A 17,782-nucleotide genomic window follows, 5' to 3' on the forward strand; every position below is an offset into this window, starting at 1 on the left:
TGGTTCCACCAAGTGTAATTCCCCAGAGATACATGTATCTCCTATAAGTGCCTCAGATGACAGTAATGATATACTTTAGTTATAATTTCCCTGGAAAATAGTAGGATATCTTCTATCATATTGGTTCTTATGACCTAGAAAAAAAAAAGTGTCAGCAATTTGAAGTATTTTTATTTTATTCACTGACATTACTTAAGAACCAAATGTTTCCTTCATTGAGTCCCACATGAATACCAATAAATATTTGTATTTCTTAATAGACTTTGATGTAAGGGAACAAAAAAGTAGATGAGATTTTTATCTTTAGAAGATATTTTAATCTGATTGTTTGAAAGACAATTAGAGGTAATTCAGTTCAACCAGGTAGTTTATTCAGTTCTCTGCCCTATAACTCAGGCAAGTAGTTTGAATGTGCTTAAATACCTCTAAAAGTTGAGAAGACATTTCCTTGTATGCTGAGAAATATCCTCTCATGGAGGTTTATTTGACCCATGGCAAACTAATGGGTATTTTATTTCATGAATGTGACAAAAGCAAAACTTTTGTTGAGGAAATTAAGGGTTCTTAACCTTTAACATTGCACCATTTACCTCAAATACTGGTTCAATGTTTTTATTTTGTCATTTGTTTAATAACAAATCACTAAAAGAGCTGTTATTTTTTTGTTTGTTTTTGCATTTTTTTGTTTGTTTTTGCTTCTGTACATAATTTGTTATCATCTTCAGGATTATTGAAAATTTTAGTCTCTTTTCTCTTGAAGTTTTAGTCCTCTTTGCACTGCTCATTACAAATATATATCATCTTATTCTATGAGCCCTTGTTGTTTTTTTTGTTGTTTGTTTTGCAGTACGCGGGCCTCTCACTGCCGTGGCCTCTCCCGTTGCGGAGCACAGGCTCCGGACGCACAGGCTCAGCGGCCATGGCTCACGGGCCCAGCTGCTCTGCAGCATGTGGGATCTTCCCAGACCGGGGAATGAACCAGCATCCCCTGTGTCGGCAGGCGGACTCTCAACCACTACGCCACTAGGGAATTCCCGAGCCGTCGTTTTTACATATCCTTTTAAATGGAAGCTACTGTAGAATCCTCTATGCAACCAAAGTCAATTCTATGGGCATGTACAATGTTGCATCTAACATAAAAGAACATTTGTGGCTATGAGGTCATAATCATTATTTGAGAGCCCTGTGCATTTTTGAAAAATCTTTTATGAAGGAACATTATTCATAATTGATTTCCACAACTATGTGCAGGGTAATAACTGCCACCCACTGTTTTCTCACACTCCTCATTTTCCATTTTTCCTTATTCTCATGCAGTGAAAGAAATCCTTTTAAAGCCTTTTGTTTTTCTCAATTAGTAAGTTTTTATTCATGTATATGAGCACACAGCATGGCAGCAGTGAAAAGGACCTGTGGGGTAAGGTGGTATTATTTCTTTCTATTACATTTTGATGTCTTCCTGCAAGGTAAGAATGAAGTCCCTTCACCTCAGAACCAGCCATCTCTAGGAGGCTGATCCTCTGATGCACAAAGAAAAAGATGGCATTAAACTAACGGGTGTTCTTGGAGCAGAAACCACAAAGAATATTTTTGTTCCGTTAGCATCAAGAGGGACATAATATGAACTCAACTGAGAGCTAGTATAAAATGAAGGTTAAGAAAATGGATTTCAGAGTGCATTCATGAATAATTTTTTAAAGAAAGGATGTATGAGTTCCATACTTTCTGAATCCTAGACTGTCTAAAGTGCCTTTCTTCCGTCTGTGTATTTGAATACCTTAGTTGATGATGTTTTTTATATTCTAGTTCTATTTTTTTCAAATGTTTGAAAGCATTATTATGCCATCTTCTAGTCTTCAGTACTAGATATGAGAAATCTGGATCTTTCTCTCTCTCTCTCTCTCTCTGTCTAAATACATATATACACACACACACATATACATAGTCTGTACAGTCTAATGTGTCATTTGTGGCCAGTGCTTCCTTATTGATTTTCTGTTGGGATGAGCTGTTCATTGAGGTAAATGGGGTGTTAAAGTCCCCTACTATTATTGTGTTACTGTCAAATTCTCTCTATATCTGTTAATATTTACTTTATGTATTTAGGTGCTCCTACATTGGGTGACTGTATATTTACAATTGTTATATCTTCTTCTTGGATTGATCCCTTGATCATTAAGTAATGTCCTTCCTCATCTCTTGTAAGAGTCTTTGTTTCAAAGTTTATTTCATCTGATATGTATATTGCTACCCCAGCTTTCTTTTTATTTCTGTTAGCATGGAATACATGGTCCTATCCACTGACTTTTAGTTTGTGTGTGTTTTTAGCTTTGGTAGGCAGCATATATAGGTTTTTGCATTCATCCAGCCATTTTATGTCTTTTGATTGGAACATTGATTCCATTTACATTTAAGGCAATTATTGATTGTTATCTACTTATTGCCATTTTGTTAGTTGTTTTGAGATTTTTTTTTTGTAGTTTTTGTTTTTTCTCTTTTGCTCTCCTCCCTGGTGATTTGATGATTATCTTTAGTGTTATGTTTGGATACCTTTCTGTTCTGTATGTGTGTATCTGTTATAGATTTTTGATTTGTGGCTACCCTGAGGTATATATATATATGTTATATATATATATATATATATATATATATATATGCTATATATATATATATAGCAATGTACATATATATGTGATAATTTTAACTTGCTGACCTCTTGAGTTTGAATGCATTTTAACCACCCTGCATTTTTACTCCCCACACACACGTTTACTCTTTCAGACATCATGTTTTACATTCTTTTGCTTTGTGTATCTCTTATTTACTTATTGTAAATGTAAATGTTTTTACTACTTTTGTCTTTTAACCTTCATTCTAGATTGAAAAGTGGTTAACTTACTATCTTTACTGTATATTTTCTTTTTACCAATGATATTTTTCCTTTCATGATTTTTATATTCTTAATTATGGCCTTTTTTTCCACTTAGAGAAGTCCCCTTAACATTTCTTATAAAACTCTTTCCGTAGGGCTGAACTTTTTTAGCTTTTGCTTGTCTGTAAAACTTTTGCTATCTCCTTCAAATTTGAATGATTGCCTTTCTGGGTAGAGTATTTTTGCTTGTAGGATTTTCCTTTTCATCAGACTAAATATATTGTGCCTCTTCCTCTGGCTTGCAGAATTTCTGCTGAAAAGTTATCTGATTGCCTAATGGGAGTTCCCTTGTACATAACTTGTTTGTCCCTTGCTGCTTTCAATATTCTTTCTTCATCTTTAACTTTTGACATTTTAATTACAATGTGCCTTGTAGTGGTCCTCTTTGGGTTGATCCTCTTTGGGACTCTCTGTGCTTTCTGGTCATGGCTGTCTGTTTCCTTTCCCAGGGTAGGGAAATTTTCAGCAATTATATCTTCAAATTTGTTCTCTGACCCTTACTCTCTCTATTCTCTTTCTGGAACTTATTATAATGTGAATGTTAGCTTAACATTGTCACAGTGTTTTCTTAAACTGTCCTCATTCCTTTTTTTTAAGTTATTTTTCTATTTTCTGTTCAGCTTCAGTGATTTCCACTACTCTATCTAATCCTGTATCAACTAATCTACTGTTAATTTCTTCTACTGTATTTCTCATTTCAGTTACTGTATTTTTACCTCAGTTTGGTTATTCTTTATATTTCCTACTTTTGTGCTAAATTTCTCACTAAGTTTGTCCATTCTTCTCCTGAGTTCCTTGAGCATCTTTATGATCATTAACTTGAACTCTTGATTGAGTAGATTGCTTATCTCTACTTCACTTAGATCTTCAACTTGGATTTTATCTTGTTCCTCCATTTGGAACGTATTCCTCTTTTGCATCATTTTGCCTAATTTGCTGTTTTTATTTCTGTGTATCTGGAAGGTTGGTTACATTTCCCAATCTTGGAATAGTGCTCTTTTGTGGGTGATGGACATCTTATTTGTGTCAACAGCATATTCGCCTCTGGTCACCAGAACAATATGCTCTAGGGATGCCCCTCTGTGTGGACTGTGTGGGCCCTTCCGTTGTGGCAGGCTGACTACTGTGAGCCAACTTGTAGGGGTGGCTAACCCTCCATCCAGCTGGTTGCCATGTTCTGCCTTATATAGAGGCTGCCAGCTACTGATGGGCAGCACCATATCGCTAGGTGACTAGCTGCAGAGCCCTAGAATGTACTGATGGTAGTGCTTTAGGCCCTTTGGTGGGCAGAGCTGGGTCACAGGGTGACTGACTGTGGGGCCAGAAGTTTCTGATTTAGTATCTGCTGGCCAATAATAAGAGCCATTTCCTGACATGCTAGCTGCAGGGTCTGGTATGTCCAAAAGGTATTGAGTGTAGCCCAGTACCAGAGCTGCTGACTGAGAGATTCAGTGTGTCTCAGAGCTGGTGTCAGCTTACTGGTGGGTGAGGCCACAGCTCAGGGAATCCCAAGGCTAGTGCTGGCTCAGTGGTGGGTGGATCCAGGTTGCAGGGTGAGTGGTTGTGTGTCCAGGGTCTTGGATCTACTGTGAGCCTTCTGGTGGGGTGCTGGTTCCTGACATATATGGCTGCAGATTTCACTGTTTTTATAGCTAGTGTTAGTCTGTTGGTGAGTGGAACTGGATCCCAGGTCCTGACACAGCAGGCTGGGCTCTTGTGGTCCTGGAACTGGTGTTGGCCCACTGGTCAGCACATTTGGGGTATTAAGGGTTCTGGGGCTGTTATCTGCCCACTGGTGGGTATAGTCAAGTCCTGAGCGCTCTGGGGCCTACGTGTCCTGGAGCTGGTGTTGGCCCACTGGTGGATGGGAGATGGGCCCAGGTGGTCCCAAGACTAGTGCTGGATCACTGGTGGGTAGAGCTGGGACCTGAGGTCTCTGGCTGCATGACCCTGGTTGGGCCCTGAGCTAGTGCTTGTCCACTGGTGGGTGAGGCCAGTTCAAGGGTATTTCTAGTGCACTGGTAGATGGAGCCTTGTCATCTTCTTTCCAATAATGTTGGATTTTTCTAGAATTTCATATCAATGGAATCATGCCATATTCACCAATTTGTAGTCAGCTTTGTTTTTTGCCTCAACACAATGTTTTTGACATCCATCTATGTTTTTTGCACATACCAGTATTTCATATTTTTATGGCTAAGTAATATCTATTATATGGATGTCCCCCATTTGCTTTATCATTGTTTTCTTTTCTATATTATGAAAACTAGTTAAAATATCAGCTCCAATTAACATAACAGGATACAAGTAATTTGTAAATCAAGAAAGTAAATAGGAGATACATCGTCCTTTGTGCTTACTTTACAATTTGTATTTTAGACCAAATTACCAAATTACAGACTTGTCATTTTCAAAGATCTCTGAATATATTCACAGTTTATCACATGGAAACCAGCAAGAAAAAAAATGATTGCTTGTTGAAACATTCCATTCCTTATATTGCCAAAATTGTTGCTTTGAAGCTGTTATGCATGAAACCATAATACTGGAATAATAGAACCCTAATGAATGTAAGTCACTATTTAAAATGGAAGCTAATCAGTGGGATAGTGCTGTAAAGTGTTTGAAGATGGAGATTACTGCTGTATAGTAACATCAGTCATGTTTATAAAGCACTTAATGCATGTGTTTGTCTTAAATATATTTCCATCATTTAGTTCTAAGAGAAGTGTCATTTAAACCACAATAACTCCAAAACAACCAATAAAAGAGAGAGTAATTTAAAAAGTTTTCTAGTGATTTTTTTTCCCCTCATACCTTTCCTCTCTCCCCTTCTAGTTTGCCTCTTCTCAATAGATGATCTAAGACCTTAAGCCCAGGTAAGACATTACAAAGCACAGGGAGCTTCACTTAAGAGCATCTTGAACTTTAAGGGGTCCTGCACTTAACCATCTGTGGCTGAACCCCTTTCCATGGGGTCAGGACTTACAGGGCCAAGGAGAGCTTCCCATCTAGAACATAAGCCCCTTCATTCTAAACCATGCTCCAGCTACCTAGTAATTACAAGCCCCTGAGTCTCATTCTGGTTTCTGTGCTGGCCTCTTCCCTAGTACCTTGTTTCCAAAAGCAGACACATTACTAGTCTGTGTACCTGAGGTCTTGAAGAGTAGTTAAAAAGTGGTTATTTGAAAGGGGTTGGGGATGAAAAGAGCATATGCTTGGGCTGGGCTGTCCACATGAACCTATCGGATGGCAAAAGAGGAGAGCTTTATGGGTTAGGAACCTGAAGGCAGTGTCCAGTTCTCCCTTGGCTGTGGTGTTTGGCCATAGATATATAAGGAATAGAAAATTCTAAATTTGAACCTGTTCTTCCAGGTCCTCATGAAGAATATTTTTCAAGGTATAAAAATAAGATATATTGATACATTTTTTAAAAGTTTGATGGCTTAGTTTACATTTTAAGCTATTTATATGTATGGTGAGTCTCCATGTGTACTCTGGTCCAAGTCCCCAAAATGTAAGAGACAAACTGAATTTGTTTTTGAGTCTAATATTAGATGAATATTACAGGCCAAGTATAAAAAGTTGTTTTAAGTAACTCGGTTTTCAGTAAGTTTTTCCTAGGATATTGCTCAAGAGCTAGATTTGCATCTCTATACAAAAGAGTAAAATGATCTGATCATTTCATTCTTCTTGTGTTTTCCATCAGTGAAAGGTCGGGGAAGAGCGTCTATGCTGTTTTGTTGTGTTTTAATAAAACAGACTTCTTATTCCAGTCACATAACCACTCATTATTTAAAATAGTGATGACTGTTTATCATGGTTCAAGTAGGTAACCACACCATTCACCGAGCTGTTGTTATTTGTTTTATTTAGAATAAAACCTTCAAACACTAGAAAATGAAACCAAAAAGTTAACATTTCTCATGAATTTCAATGTGTATATTAAATGCTAAGTACTTTAGAAAAGATTAAGGATACAGAGAGGTTTATATTTTTAGAGTTGAAAGCTTTACACAAAGAGTTTTACAAAGACATATATCATCTGTGTAAGAGCCTAACACAATAGATTTGACAATATAAATTTAAAACTACGTATGTCAAGAATAGCATAAAAATAGTAAAAGGAAATAAGAAAAATGTTCTAATAAACTATTCAAATTTGTTAATATCTTAGTTATAAAGCATAATTTTTAAGGAGGAATTAAAAATATAAACAATTCCAGAGAGTAATTAGGCAATGACTAAGAACAATTAACTGGAAAAGTAATAAAATAGTTTAAAATATCTGAAATTTTATTCAACCTATCACTTGCTAGTAATTAAAAATAATAAAATGGAAAGAATAATGACAAGCCATTTTAAATTTGTCAAATTATATAAAATGTTAAGATAAAAATAACGTTCTATGCTTGGAATTGTACATTCAGATTGACATCACCATATTCTGTTATTTAGTTTGTTTTTTCATCAAAAGAAATTTAGCCATATATATTAAGAAACACATCTAGTACTTTAACCTAAGAAAATGACCTCATACACAGGGATTTAAGAATAATTTTTCTCATCTCTGTATTATTAATATTAAAAATATATGAGGAAATTTATGGATAAATGTCACTAGCATATAATGGGATAATCTGCAACCATTAAAACAATGTGTTCAAAAATATATTGATGGTATTGAATTATTAATCTTAAAAGGTACTGCATTAAAAATTGTATTGGGATAATTATCATATTTGTCAAATACAAATGACCAAAAGGATAACATTTATTCTGTCTGGCTGTTTAGATTCTAGATTATTTTTTCTGATGCCTCGTCATATTTTTCAATGCACATGTATTATATTTTTAACAAGGAAAAATATCATATTTTGAAGGATCATGAATTAAGCTCTTCATTTTACTGCATTTGAGACACAGATGGGACTGGGGGTTTCTCACAGAGTTAATTGGTCAACCAGGTCCAAAACCCAGGATTCCAAACTAGGGTTCTCGCCAGGATATCTTTCCCCTCCACAATTTGATGTCCCACATCTTTGTGTATTATTGTCAGGATTGATCTGCCTGAATTCACCTTGAGTAGTTTGTATTAAATCCATCAGTGGTTTTGCAGTGGAAAGGTATTGAGTTTTAAAAATAATAGAAGTTCAAATGTTGACATATTAAAAAACTTTACAGTAAAACTCTATGTCACCCAGTAGAGGAGATGGATGGAGAGGAATTAGTGCTAGGGGTTTCGGTGAATGTGGGGACAGTTTTCTGGAAAATGAGAATTTTCAAGTTAAGTTTTATGCAATAAAATAGTAAGAAAGTGAAACTCTGTATAAACATGGTAAGCTTAAATCATGGAGCAAAAGAATAGAGCAAATTGTGTAATGAAAGCAAGTAACCATATATCAATCAAAAGTGGTACTTGGACTTCTCATTTTCATAACCATAACTTATACAGCATTTAAAGCACTATGATGAAGAGAAATGATTGGGCAGGTAGGAATCAGCAGTTCTCATTCTCTTCCTTTAATGTCAGCTCCAAACTATCATAAACCCATATTTTGTACACAAACACTAACAAGAAAGCATAAAAATGGACTATAATTATATATACATGCATATGTGTATTGTGCATGTGTGCATGTATGTGTGTGCATGTGTGTTTTTGAGTTTTTGAGTATCTTGCCAGGAAATAATTAGTTCTTGATCTTAATCTGACTACTCTAAAAATAAAAGTGTGTGGTATATCTCTGTCACAGCAGGCACTTGAAGCATGTTTACAATTCAGATTGATGCCTGACTTATGATTCCTGCAAGATGCCTAGTCCCTGTAATTTCCATTACTATAAACTGAAATTCCTATGAATAGGACACTTTCTTTTGAGGCATTGACTAAAATATTCACATTCATTCCCATTTCCAAACTTTTTATTGATGATAAAAATTATCTAAATGTAATGAGAAAAGTGATATTAATTAAACATAAAATTTTAAATGAATAGCAGCTTTCCTGATTAAATAAAACATAGTGTGCCATTACTTAAAAACTAATTAAATTACTATTTATTTCCATCATTACAATCAAATTCTCTATATAACATTCAGTTAATTTTTAAAAAGTTAAATATTTTACCTTGTATCTTTTTTTTTTTTTTTTTTTTTTCTCTGCGGTACGTGGACCTCTCACTGCCGTGGCCTCTCCCGCTGTGGAGCACAGGCTCCGGATGCGCAGGCTCAGTGGCCATGGCTCGCGGGCCCAGCCGCTCCGCGGCACGTGGGATCTTCCCGGACCGGGGCACGAATCCGTGTCCCCTGCATCAGCAGGTGGACTCTCAAACACTGCGCCACCAGGGAAGCCCTACCTTGTATCTTTTAATTGTTTTTTATTATATTCTTTTTTATTCATATTAATACTTGTTCAAAGTTGTTACATTTCACAAATCCACTGGTATATATTACTTTTTAGAAATCTATATTTGATAATCATATTTATACATCTGTTTTAAAAATTGAACTATTTTGTTTAAGAATCTTAAAAATGACTTTGAAAGATACTCAGAACAATTTTTTCAAGACTATATCAAAGTTGAGGTCATCACTATGGAAGTAGATGAGCTTGTGACTTATATCTGATTTGGCATGCTTTTCTGATTCTAAAGTAGGTAAGTAGCAACCCAGTAAAGTAGCTTATGTCTTCTCTTCCATAAAGACTTGAAGTTCACCCACAAAGATAACAATTACATTAAATAAAAATTATCACTTTTCATTTCAACAGTATTTTACCCATTTTCACATTTACATATTTTCCCACATAGACCTAAATTATTTGAAAATAGCAGTGCTGATATTAAATTGAGTTAATGACTGTATTTCTTCAGTAATCTTAAACACTGTACCTACAAGGCCTCTTTTATTCATATTTATTCATATTCAATGTGGAATTGGAAATTAGGACTATAAGAGGGAAATACATACTTAACATCGCGTGAAATGAAGTATTACATGAAAAAGTCAACCTTTTTTTTTTCTATTTTGTATTATCTACAAAAAATCACAGAGATTTTAAGAATATGAACATTTTAAAAGTTTCCATATCTGTTTACTTTCTCACAAGACAAAATTTAAAACACTAATATTAAACCACGGTCACAGAGGGGAGAAAAAAAGCCAGATTAAAAGAATATGAAATGAAGACATTAATAAAAAGGGATGGGAAACATCCTAATAACACAATGTGGTATGCAGAGAATCATCCTTGAAAGATTTGGCTCATAGTGGTCTGGATTTTGTGTTAATTAGGTGCTTCCTTCATTAAGTGTGCCTGTAACTTACTTAAATCTTTCCAATTCAGCACTTAGTGTTCAGAAACAAACAGAAAATAGCCCTGACCCCCTTAAAAAATCCAAGATAAAGATAAAATAATTATTAGAAATATAGGTTCAAACTTTTTAATGAAAGTATGAAAAATACCCTTTCATTTATTTGTTTTGGGAAGATACTTTTTGTTGAACACTTTTGTCCTCAAGAGTCAAGTACAAATCAACTCTGAGAAGTTTAAGATAATATTTTTGGAGCAAATGTTATTTCCTATATTGTCTGGGAAGAGCAAATAAGAACTTAAAGTCTCCAAACCAACTAGACATAAAAGAATATGACTGACTCCAAAATTCAAGAGCTCATAATACATGGTACTTCATTCTTCAACTAGGTAAAATTGATTATTCATAATAGAAAAATTGCACACTCTTCAGTTACATATTGTTACACACTTTCACATTTTCCTCTAAAGCCCCATAAAACGCAATTTAAATTCACCTGACAAAACACCATAGATTTACCTTAAACATTTTAAGATTTCAAGATTTTTGGTCTGGCAGTTTCCTTATGAATTATTGACAATATTCACTTCCTTAAAGTGATTAGACATGATATCATGGAGCAAATCATTATTAATGGTATTACTGTTAATATTAAATTATTTTGAATGAAAAAATCTATGCTTAGGTACATGGATAAATAGAGGGAGATAAACAGGGAAAAAGAGAAAATACTACTTCAAATAATACATTTTAAAGCTTGTGTGATTTTTTTTTTTTTTTTTTGTGGTATGCGGGCCTCTCATTGCTGTGGCCTCTCCCGTTGCGGAGCACAGGCTCCGGACGCAGAGGCTCAGCGGCCATGGCTCACGGGCCCAGCCGCTCCGCGGCATGTGGGATCTTCCCGGACCGGGGCATGAACCCGTATCCCCTGCATTGGCAGGCACATTCTCAACCACTGCGCCACCAGGGAAGCCCTTGTGTGATGTTTTTGAATGTAAAGTTTAATAAACATGTGAAGAAAAGAATAGGTATCTAAGGAACTGAAATGAAAGTTAAATCCCAAGAAATATATAACTGTAGCATTTAAATTATTTAGTTTATTATTAGATACCTACATTAGAAAATAATTATCATTAAAACATAGAAGATGAAGACATCATAAACAGAGAAAATCTCCAATGTAATAAATAAAGCACATGAACTGAATAATGTGGCACTGATGAGTGCCAAAGACATTAAGTTAATCATGCACTTGTACCAGCAATCTAAAGTGAAGGGTGAACTTGACACAAATGATGAAATGTTTCACATTAATCATTTCAGATTAGCGCCTATCCCGATAACATCGTTTCTAGTAATATTAGTGATTTTAAAAAAAATAATAGACTTTATTTCTTAGAGTAGTTTTAGGTCTACAGAAAAATAAAAAGAAAGTAAGTACAAAGGATTTCCATATAGTACATATATCCCCCACCAACATCCCCACCCAAGTTTCCCTATGATTAAAATTTGCATCTATATGGTACATTTGTTACAACTGATGAATCAATATGTACATATTGTTTATAAGTAATGTTCATAGTTTATATTAAGGTACACTCTATGTTGTACAGGTCGATGGGTTTTGACAAATGCATAATGTAATATATTTATCATTAGAGTATCATATAGGGTAGTTTCACTGCCCTAAAATCCCCTGTGCTCCACCTGTTATTTTCTCCCCCTAAACCTCTGGAAACTAACATTTTTACTATTGTCACAGTTTTTCCTTTTACAGAATGCCATGTAATTGAAATTATACAGTGTGTAGCCTTTCCAGATTTGCTGCTTTCATTTAGCAATATGCATGTAAGTTTCCTCCATGTCTTTTTTTTTTTAAACATCTTTATTGGAGTATAATAGCTTTAAAATGGTGTGTTAGTTTCTGCTTTATAACAAAGTGTATCAGCTATACATCTGCATATATTTCATTTTAGCAATGAATAATCTTCCTGTGTATGGATGTACCATAGTTTATTTATCCATTCATATACTGAAGAATATCTTTGTTGCTTCCAATTCACTGGCAATGAATAAAGCTGCTATAAACAATCTTTTGCAGTTTTTTGTGTGCATACATTTTTTTCAACTAATTTGGGTAAATATCTAGAAATACAGTTTCTAGGTTATATGAGAAGACTATGTTTACCTTTGTACGAAGCTACCAAACCTTTCTCCTAACTGGATGTACCATTTTGCATTCCTTTTAACAATGAATAAGTTCTGTTGCTCTGCATCCCCTCTGGCATTTTGTATTGTCAGTGTTCTGCAGTTTAGTCATCCTAACAGGTGCATGGTAGTATTGTTCCTGGTGAATTTGAGGTTCTTGCCACATATCAAAGGAATTCAGAGACAAAGCAGGGAGGTTAAGAAAGAAAAATGAAAATTTATTTAAGCAAGAATACGCTCTTAGACAGACAGCGGGCAGACGGGGGGAGGAGGGACTTTTGTCCTTATTTAGCTTAGATCAGAAGTGTCATGGCATTGGTGCATGATGAGTACTTCTTATCTGTAAGGCTAATATTATTGTAATGAAAGCATAATGAGCAACAGGTTACATTCGGAAGCAGGAGATTCCTACCTTTCCTCATCTTTCTTTGTCTGCTTCCAGGACACTTATCACCCAAAATGTGTGGTTTCCTGTCAGTCTGGAGGTTCCTGCTTTTTCTCGTCTGTCCATGGATCCCCGCTGTTTATAAGACGTGTGATTTATAATCACACCTGGCCACCTGGCCTCTGCCCCCATTTCTCTGCTCATACCTAGCTACCTGCCTGTTGTAGCAGTATCTCATTGTTGTTTTATTTACCGTTCTCTATTGACCAATGGCGCTGAGTACCTTTTCATTTGCTTATTCACTATATATCTTTTATAGTGAGGTGTCCAGATCTTTTGCCCATTTTTAAATTGAGTTGTTTGTTTTCTTATTGTTGAGCTTTTAGAATTCTTTGTATATTTTGGATATCCATCCTTTACCTGAAATGTTATTTTCAAACATTTTCTCAGTCTTCATTTCCTTAAAAGTGTTTTTCACAGAGCAGAAATTTCTAATTTTAGTGTTGTTCAAATGATCAATTTTCTTTCATAAACAGCATTTGTTGTTGTATCTAAAAAGTCATAGCCAACCAATGGTCACCTAGATTTTCTCCTGGGTTGTTTTCCAGAGCTTATAGTTCTGCATTTTGCATTTAGGTCTATGATCCATTTTGAGTTATTTGTGGGAGGAAGGTTTAATTTCTAGATTCATTTATTTGCATGTGGATGTCCATTTGTTCCAATACCATTTGTTGAAAATACTTTTGTTCTCCATTCCACTGCCTTTGCACCTTTGCCAATGATCAGTTGACTGCATTTGTATGAATCTACTTTTTGTCTCCCTATTCTATTATATTGATCTAGTTGTTTGTTTATTTGCCAGTACCACCCTGTATTGATTCATGTATCTTCACGGCCAGTCTTAAAGTAGCATGGTGTCAGTCCTACTTCACTCTTTTTCAATATTATGTTGGCTTTTCTGGGTTTTTGCTTTTCAATATAAACTTTAGAACAAGATTTTCAAAATCCATGGAATAATTTGTTAGAGTTTTGAATGGGATTGTGTTGACTCTGTGGATAAATTTGGGAAAAATTGAAATCTTACCAATACTGAGTCTTCCTTCTCATGAACACGTAGTGTCTCTCCATTTGTTTAGCTATTATTTGATTTCTTTCATTAAAGATTTTCATGTAGATCTCATATATTGTTAGATTTATACCTAAGTATTCTCTTTCTTTTGGTCCTAATAGAAAGAGTGTTGGGTTTTTAGTTTCAAATTCCAATTGCTCATTGCTGGTACATTTATGTATTTTCAAACTTGCTCCAATACCTTATTTTTTCAGAAGTTTTAACATTTTTTCTAAATAGATGATGAGCATGCCATATGTGAACAAAGATAGTTTTTTTGTTGTTGTTTTTTATCATCCTTTCCAATCTGCATTTTTTTTTTTTCTTTTTGTTGTCTGATTGCATTAGCTAAGATTTTTAGGGGAAAAACATCTAGTTTATTACCATGAAGTTAAGCATAATGTTATAGATTTTTTTTTTGCACATGTTCTTTGTCACTGTGAAGAAGTTCCCCTCTATTCCAAGTTTGTCGATAGTTTTTATTTTGCTTTAATCACAAATGAGTGTTGGATTTTGTTAAATGCCTTCTCTTTCTCTATTTATAACTTTTATTAATTTTATATTTCAGCTTATAAAACAAGTAGGTTTGATGCATAGGTATTTGAAAATTTTTCCTAAATGCCAGTCAATATACTTGTTCAGGAAAACACATTTTTACTCTTAAAATTATCATTAATTAACATTTTTACAAAAGTATATATTTCAAAAAACTATTCAAAGTCCACAAACAAAGCGAACTAAATTAATAAACTTATTTGAAGACAGGTTATAAGAAGTCACTGTACTGAGTAAAAAGGAAGATATATGGAAACATAAAATGTGGCCATTACTTTTGGAAACCTTGCATTCTATTTTGCTAAATAATATGAAGGAAATATATTACTGTTTAAATAACAAATTATTTTAATATTAGTAATATATCAAATAGAAGGAATGAAAAACCCAAGGCCAAAACCATCAAATTATAAATGCAATAATTATTATGGCTTTCAAGGAAAGAAAAGTTCAATAGTATTGAAATACCTGTCATTTACAATGATTTGCTTCATAATAACAGATTTGTCTATTCCATACCCTGTATCTAAATATTTGCATTTCCCTCCCCCCAAAAAAAATTACATACTTCATAACATGCACTGAAGATAATTTGTGATGTGATTTTAAATGTACCTTTAAAGTATCATCTCCAGTATATTCCATTTTCTATCTCTTCTACAGACTACACAAACAACTGGGCTAGTGATTTTTAATGTGAAAATGTTATATAACTTCACACATCAGTAGCTATTGTGAGACTGACATAAGCCAAAGTTTCCAAAAATGACTTTGAGAATTTGCTTGAGGTGTTTGGATTTCAGGAGGTAGGATCAAGATGGTAGAATAGGAAGACCCTGAACTCACCTCATCCCATGGGCACACCAAAATTACAATTACTTACAGAGAACTGTCTATGAGAACAACCTGATGATTAGAAAAAACATTTTCCACAAGTAAAGATATAAAGAAACAGCCATAACAAGATGGGTAGGAGGGGCAGAAATGCAGTCTAGTCAGAACCCACACCCTAGGTTGGCAACCCCCAAATGGGAAGATGTCACAATCACAGAGGTCCTTTCTGAAAAGCGAGAGGTCCGAGTCCCACATTGGACTCCCCAGTCCAAGGGTCCTGTACTGGGAAGATGAGTTCCAGATATCTGGCTTCAAAAAGTGGCTAGGCTTATGTTCAGGAGAGCTGGAGAGCTATAGAAAACAGAGACTCTGCTCTTAAAGGGTGCTCACAAAATCTCATACACTCTGAGTCACAGTCCAGAGACAGTAGCTTGAAAGATGCATAGGTCAGACCCACTTGCTGATCTGGCAGAGCCTCCCAGAGAGTCAGGAGGCAGATAGGACTCCTCTCTTCCCCAGTTGGAACCACTGGCAGCAGCCATTTTGGCGATCTCGGTTTACCATACTGTCAACAGTGCTGAGAAGCACCATTATGGAATTCTTCCTCTACCCTATTAGAGCTAGGGGCTTGCCCCCACACACCAAAGGACCCAGAGCAGTCATGAGCTGCCAAGATTGCACAGCCAGCTATGCAGGAGCCTGCCCTGTTCAACAGTGAGCTTGTAGCCCATGTGCCACCAGGCATTGCCCTCATCTGTGCCAAGTGGCTGCCTTGTCCACCAGCACACTCACAGCAACCTCATGAGTCAGAGCCTCACAACCAGCCAGGCCAGAGACCAGCCTTGTCTACCAATGTGCCAAGAGTTGACCCCACCCCAATGGCCCATGTAGCCCACATAAAATACACCCCTGGAACATCTAGCTTGGGTGGCCAAAGGGGAGTGTGCTGCTAAGCCCCATAGGATATCTCATACATAAAGCCACTTTTCTAAGATTAAGAGATGTAACAGACCTAGCTAATATGTAAGATAAACCTAGAGAAATTGGCAAAATGAGGAGACAAATATGTTCCACGTGAATTAACAGGAGAAAATCTCAGAAAAAAGGACTAAACAGTGATAAGCAACTTATTATATAAAGACTTCAAAGTAATTATTATAATAATGCTCACCAAAATTGGGAGAAGAAAAGATGAACACAGTAAGAATTTCAACAAAGAGAAAATACAAATAAATAAATAAATAAATAAGAGCTGAAGAATACAACAATTAAAATGAAAAATACACTAGAAGAAACTGACAGTAGATGGATGATACAGAAGAATGTATCAGTGATCTGGAATACAGAGTAGTGGAAATAAACCAAGCATAACAGAAAAAGTTAAAAATAATTAAAGAAAATAGGATGGTTTAGGGGACCTCTGGGAAAACATGTATCATTATAAGGGTCCTAGAAGGAGAAGAGAGAGAGAGAAAAAGGCAGAGAACATATTTGAAGACATAATAGCAGAAAATTTCCCTACCCTGTGGAGGAAAACAAACAAGATCCGAAAAGCACATAGAGTTCCAAACAAGATGAATCCAAAGAAGTTCAAACCAAGATACTTCATAAATAAAACGTCAAAAATTAAAGATAAAGTGAGAATCTTAAAAGCAATGATAGAAAACAACTAGTTACATACAAAAGAACACTCATAAGGCTGTCGGCTAACTTTTCAGCAGAAACTTTACAGACCAGAAGGGAGTGGCATGATATATTCCAAGTGCTGAAAGAAAAATACCTGTAACTAAGAATAGTCTACCCATCAAGGGTCATCATTCAGAATTGAGAGACAAATTGTTTTATAGAAAAGCACAAGCTAAAACAGTTCATCAACACAAAACCGGCCTTAGAATAAATGTTAAATGGAATTCTCTAAGCAGAAAAGAAAAGGTCATGACTAGACATAGGTAAATTAAGAAAGAAAAATATCACTGGTAAAGACAAACATGCAATAAAAGTAGAGAATCAACCACTTATAAGGCTAGTAGGAAGGTTAAGAGAGAAAAGTAGTAAAATTAGTCATATATACAATAAGTAGTTAACAGGTACACAAAATAAAAATATGTAAAATATGACATCACAGACATAAAACATGGGGGTGGAGTAAAAATATATCACTGTTAAAATGCATTCAAACTTAGGAAATCATCAACTTAAATAGACACCTATATAAATAGGTGTTATATATGAACCTCATGGTGACCACAAAATAAAAACTTATAAGGGATACACACAAATAAAGGAGAAAAGAATCCAAACACAACATTACAGAGAGTCAACAAATCAAAAAGGGATAGAGCAAGACATGAAGAAGAAGAAAAAAAAAAAAAAAAGAGAACTATAAAAACAATGAGAAAACAATCAACAAAATGAGAAAAATACATACCAATCAATAATCCCTT

This window comes from Kogia breviceps, chromosome 17 (assembly GCF_026419965.1).
Source record: "Kogia breviceps isolate mKogBre1 chromosome 17, mKogBre1 haplotype 1, whole genome shotgun sequence".
In the NCBI taxonomy this organism is placed as follows: domain Eukaryota; kingdom Metazoa; phylum Chordata; class Mammalia; order Artiodactyla; family Physeteridae; genus Kogia; species Kogia breviceps.